At 51.0% G+C, this 5,837-nt stretch overlaps 1 long non-coding RNA gene across 1 annotated transcript; it reads right to left on the bottom strand.

The window, feature by feature from the left end:
* Positions 1-224: 224 nt before the first annotated feature.
* LOC113927689 lies at positions 225-4,848 on the bottom strand. Its single transcript, XR_003521719.1, has 2 exons — positions 4,627-4,848; positions 225-1,894 (listed from the first exon to the last, which is right to left on the bottom strand). It is a non-coding gene; the product is annotated as an uncharacterized LOC113927689 (long non-coding RNA).
* Between the last annotated feature and the right edge of the window lie 989 nt (positions 4,849-5,837).

Below are 5,837 nucleotides of genomic sequence, written 5' to 3'. Positions count from 1 at the left end.
TATTTGCTGCATCAGAAAAACTTAAAATTCAATAGGGGCGCCTGGGTGGCTCAGTTGGTTAAGCGTTCAACTCTTGGTTTCAGCTCAGGTCATGATCTCAGGGTCATGAGATGGAGCCCCCACCCGGCTCTAGGGTGGATGTGGAGCCTGCTTAAGATTCTCTCTCCCCCTCTGCCCCTCCCCTCCTCTAAAAAAAAAAAAAAAAAAACTTAAAATTCAATAGATTGCTCTTTCAGCCATTTCTTTTATTTACAGTTTGTGTTCAATGCAAATCAATTCCATAACATGAGAAGTTACTATGAATCAAAGCATAAATACACAAACACAATATACAATCCAAAATAGATGTACAGCATTCAGGTATAGAACAAAATGGAATGTTCATTCACACACACAGTAGCTTGAGATCTTTTGGGTATGGTTGTTCTGGTGTAGGTTCCTAAAGATGGGAAAAAATGACTTTGGTTATCAAGACTACTGTGGCCATATTAGATACTGGAACATCTAAGCATCAGTGTGTGACCATGCGAACAAAAGACCTTAGAGTGTCTACTTTTAAAAAGCTTTCTGTGCATCGAGGCAGTTGTAAAAAGATTTACTTTCCAGAATCAAGCCCACTTTAGGCTTAGGACCAGGTTCTAACTATCTAAAAATATTGACTAACAGAAAGTGTTCCAAATGTGGCTATTCTGGTTCAGAGTTAAAAAAAAAAAAAAGTATTTACAGAAAGAGTATAAAAGTTTTTCCGAATTTAATGTAAGCTTCCAGTCTTCACTTCCCAAATACTTGATTTACAGTTTTGGCTCCTGCACATATTTTGCCTTTTTAATTTCAAGATTTGTCAATTTTACCTTCAAAACAGATCTTTTAAATTATAAAAAGTATTCAACATATGCAGAAATAAAAAGCATTTTGAAATTAGCAGAGGTCAATGATCTTCTACTCTTTGGAATCAGTTTAGCTAAATGAATCTGGCACTCTTATTGAATAGGAGTAAGTAATCAGTATATAAGCAAAATTTATTCATTATGCTTCAATTGGGGGTAGATTCCAATCCATCATTGCCCTGGCACATGTCAATTACTATATTAAAAAAAATCAAATGCAATGTCAAATCCAAAGCCTCAGAGGAAAGTTCAGTTCCCAAGAAACAGTGATAGCTTAACAAGGTAAAACTTTTATCTAGAGTACACAGGCATTAAGTTAGTACTGCTGAAACAATGCATTGAGGATTTACAGTAACACCTGGAAGTTCCTTCTAATGTACATATAAATAGAATCATGGAAGCTTTTTGTATTAACTGTTTTATGGCCTTAAAGATTTAATGAACCAAATGAAAACTGAATCTGTTCACATCCCATCTTTCACATCTAGGTAAGATAAAATCTATTCTCATTTTCAAGATAGGATTTTACATGTCCATACTTCCTAGGCCACATTTAAAGAAGTTATCTCTTAAAACTAATCTTGGATGCTGTCTCTTCATCTTGTACATGAAACTCCAGTAGATTTAATAGACATTCATCATCTAGTCAAACCCTTCACATGTTCTTCAAACCAATCAAATTTGGGATCCTCAACATTTTCTGTGTCAATAAAATAAGGTGTGGAATTAGCAGATTCAATGAAGACCTGTTTTTTCCTTGTCACACTGGATATCTGACGCCATTTGGATTGGGTTTAGAAGATGGGGAAGTATAGATGTTTCTTGGCCTGAGTCTTTTAACAGTAGAGATGTAGAAGGGAGAACGAGATCACGAAGAGACTGGCTGATGACTGCAGAGCTCCGCCAGATGGTGTGGTGGTGGTATTAGCTGGATTTGGGGCAGTTGAGGTACTCTGGGAGGAGGAGTTACTTGAAAGTGTTACAACAGCTGTTTGATTTGAATAAATCTAAAATATATAAAAAGTTATACTGGTAAATTTCCACATGCCACAGCTGCCTCTATGTACACTTAATATGCAATTAGATAAAGGATATATTCTTAGATTGCTCTTCTCCCATTATTTCCTCACCCGTCATTTAATTCTGAATTCTTGCTTAGTCCCACTAAGATCATTCTTTTAGTTTCAACACAAACTACCTACAGATGCCTAAATGACTGCAAGTAGTACCAACCAAAAACATTCCTCAATAATTATTAACTTCCAAGAGTGTGATTTTATTTTTAATTCTTTTTGAAGAAATAAAGGACCAAGTTAACTAATGTAGTTTTTGTGACTATAGTGACTTACCAGCATTGCAAAAAGATTTACTCTATTCTCCCAGGAAGGGGAAGATTTGAAAGTTGCATGAATAACTTGGATTCTAAAATATTGTAAAATTTGTAAATTTGTAAAACAGTCTATCTTGGATTTGCTAGTTAACTTTCCCATACCCATTTAACACAGCCTTGGATTTAACTTAAGGGGACATGGGATATCTATCTGCTCCCTTGAAATCTTGAAATTATACAGATATATATCTTCTCAAAAGTGGCCACAATATTTGTTTTCAATTGAAAAATATGAGCCCTTTCCTTGAAGCAAAATGACTTCTCCCCCAAACGTCACGTAGTCAGAATGACTTCACAAAAGACACCAAGAGGGTTTGGTAAGTTTTCACCAGCAGCAGCCTCCCTGCCTGGTCATTAAGTCCAATGCTGTGGCCAAGAACCAAGGTTCCCCTAGTGTCCCGATGCCTGAGTGGCATCATTCACCACACTGATTTTCCAAGTCACAAAATGCACAGTCCAGCGGGGCACGTGATAATCTCTCCTTTGTCACAGAACAAAGGCAGATGGGAGATTTCAGCTCTCACTGAGAGGGAGGGTTTATGAGGGCTTCTGATTACAGGCAGGAAGGAGGGAGGACGTGGCACCAAGCAGGTCTGGGCCACATACACATTTCTCTGCCGATGATCCAAAGATAAATCCGTTCTATATCAACATCAGCTCCCTTTGTTGTAAACCCCATCATTAAGCAAATATGGACTTAAAATGTATAAATCCTACATAAAATAAAGAAAAATCTTGATCAAGTCAAAGATGTTTACTGGGCACCTACTGTGTGCCACATTCAGCTTGTCCTATCGAGAAATAGCACTCCCACTAAAAGGAAAGCATTAATAATATGGGAAATTATTTAAACCAGAGCTCTGGGACAATACCTGGTTTGGGATGCCTTAAGGGTTATCTGTTCTCAGGTATACAAAGACCTTATAGTGAGTGCGGCAGGTGACCTTTGTCAGAGTCTAGTGCACCAATAGGAGAATCTAAAGGTCCTCTACATCAACAAAAGAAACTAATGTTAATATATGAAATTGACATTAAACAAAATCCCTACCAAACTACATTTGCTTAACTAAAACCTCCCTCTTGAAATTTCTGGGGGGAAAAATCTGGTCGGAAAGGAAACGGGGTGCGGGTGGGGGAGATCAGTACGTTTCCTGCGGCCGCGCCCCTCCCCCACGGAGGAATTGTGAAAGGCTCGGGAGCGCAGCCGACCCGCAAGACAACAATAGGGTACAGTTACCCGGCCCGCGGAGGGGAAGCGGAGGAGCGCTCCTCTCTCGGCCTGCGCTCCCAGGTGAGCACGGCGGCTGTCTGGGGACCAAAGACCCGTGGCACCCAACTTCTCGGAGGAAAAGCTCAGGAGACACCCCTCATAAAGCCCCAGTTGAAAGAGGCGGGGAGCCCCACGTTCCCAACCCTGCCCTCCGAGAGCGAGTTGCTAGAGAAAATTGACCCTTCTCGCCCCCAACGCCCCCCACGCCGCTCAGGTCTCCCAGGCTCAGCCCCCAGCCTCCATCGAGGACGCCGCACACCCACCTGCGGGGCCGCGCAGTGCTCGCTAACCGTGCTCACGCGAGGTCGGTTCCCGGGATAGAGAATCTAGGGAGGGGGCGGCGGCGACCGGGACAAAGCCTGGCGGGGACTCGGGACGGCAACGTCCCACCCGCCGCTGCCCAGAGGTAGCCGCTGCGAGCTACCACGGGGTTCCGAGGTGACAAGAAATGGACGTGTAATGTGAAGTCTTACCCGGGAGAGCGCAGGGTCAGGAGTGGGTCCCCGCCCTGGCTTCAGCCGGGAACCACGCGGGACTGGGGTGGGTTAACAGGGCCTGAAAAGCAGGGCTTCCCCGGGATCCCCGAACCAGCTGAGGGGAGGATGGGTGAGAGCGGCGCCCCCGAAGGGGATCGTCCCCTCTTTGTGTGGTGCGCAGGGGGCGCGAAGACACTCCTGGAGGGAAGTGGGATGCCCTCCCGGAACAGCCCGAGGTCTCTGGGCGCTCCAGAGGTAGGAAAGACACATTCTCTTCCCCGCCAGTGCCTCGGACCTCTGGGAGAAAGCGGGTGGTGGGCGCCAGTCGGCCTGGGAAGCAGCTGCGTGGGACTTGGGGTAGGGCAGGGCCCTCCCGGCCCACGCGCGAAGGTGCATTGTTCCCGGGGCCGCGGGAGGGTGGGGGCAGCCCCCCAGGGAGCGGAAAGTGGGCTCCACGTTGCCCTCCCCCAGGCCGGATTATGCGGGATTCTCTCTCCGCGCCCCAGTCCGCGGCCCGCGCTGGGGGCGCAGGACGGTCCGCTGGGGGCGGCTCCGCCCCCCTTCAGGCGCGGCCCCCGAGCCCCGCGGGCGCCAGGGCCTCACCTGCGTGGGTAGGAGCAGCGCCAGAAGCAGCAGCCCCAGTCCGAGCCTGGCCACCATCGCTCTGCCCATGTCCGCTCCGTCGGCGTCGGTGCGCGGCGCGTCTCACTGATGTGGGGTGAGTGGAGAACCGGTGGCTCCGGGCGGGCGCAGGCAAGGTGGGGAGCGCGGCCGGCCGGCGGGACCTTATATACCGGGACAGCCACAATAGCCGTGACGTGACGCCGCCCGCCCACCCGCGCTCCCCTCCTCCGCCGCCACCGCCCCCCGCGCGCGCCCGCCGGCCGCCTCCCCGCCCCCCCCGCCCCCTCCCCCGGCGGGCTCCCGGGCGCCCCCTCCCTCCGCCGACGCCCGGGAGACCCCGGGGCGGCCGGGCCGCGGCAGGTGGGCGGCAGGGCGCCGCCGGCTGCTGGCGTGCTGCTTTGTGTTTCCCCGAGCCGACTGCGTGCAGGCTGGCACAGGCGCCCGGCGACTCCCACACAGGACCCGGGGCGAACTCGCGAACCACACACGCCGCTCCCGGGGCCGAGCCCAAGTTTCCTTTGTTTCCCCGGACCTGCCATCTTAGCCCCCCCTCCACACACACACACCCCCGAAAGAAAAGTCTGAGGCTCCCGCGCGGCGAACAGCCTTTAGTCCCGGCGCCAGGGGCGGGGGGCTCCCTCGGCTTGGGGTTTCTCAAATCCCCGCACCAGAGGAAGGGGGACTGTGGGGGCGTTCTGGGTACCCAGGCTGGCCGGCCGGGCTCGCCGGCGGCGCCCGGACTCGGAGGCGTGTGCTCGGCCTCGTGCCCACCGCGCCCGCCCAGCCACTCGCTTTGTTTTTTGAGCTCCTGAGTCGGCCACGCTGTGTGAGCTCCGGGGCGCATCCCGGGTCCGCATCCTCCAGAGAGTTGGGGAGCCGCCCGCTGGGCGGTGACTCGCTGGCCGGACGCCGCGAACGACTGGGTTTCGGTCCTGGCGCTCCTCTCTGCCGCGGCGGGCGGACGGGGGCGAGCAGGCGACAGCCCACCCCGAGGGGTGACCCACCCCCTCCAGCCCTAAAAGCCCGCTGGCCTTCCCCCACGCGGCTTTGGTCCCAGGCCCTACGCAGGGACCAGGAACCTCTCAGGCGGTCGCATTAGAATTCACTGCCCCTCTGGAATTCCTGGGGACAGTCTTCTTTGGTCTGTAGAGCACTTGCTCGTCATTGGTTTAAAGCAAAAGCATTTGGGA

The sequence above is a fragment of the Zalophus californianus genome, chromosome 7 (assembly GCF_009762305.2).
Source record: "Zalophus californianus isolate mZalCal1 chromosome 7, mZalCal1.pri.v2, whole genome shotgun sequence".
Lineage (NCBI taxonomy): Eukaryota > Metazoa > Chordata > Mammalia > Carnivora > Otariidae > Zalophus > Zalophus californianus.
The sequence above is the reverse complement of the archived record's forward strand: the minus strand, read 5'-3'. Positions and strand labels throughout refer to the sequence as shown.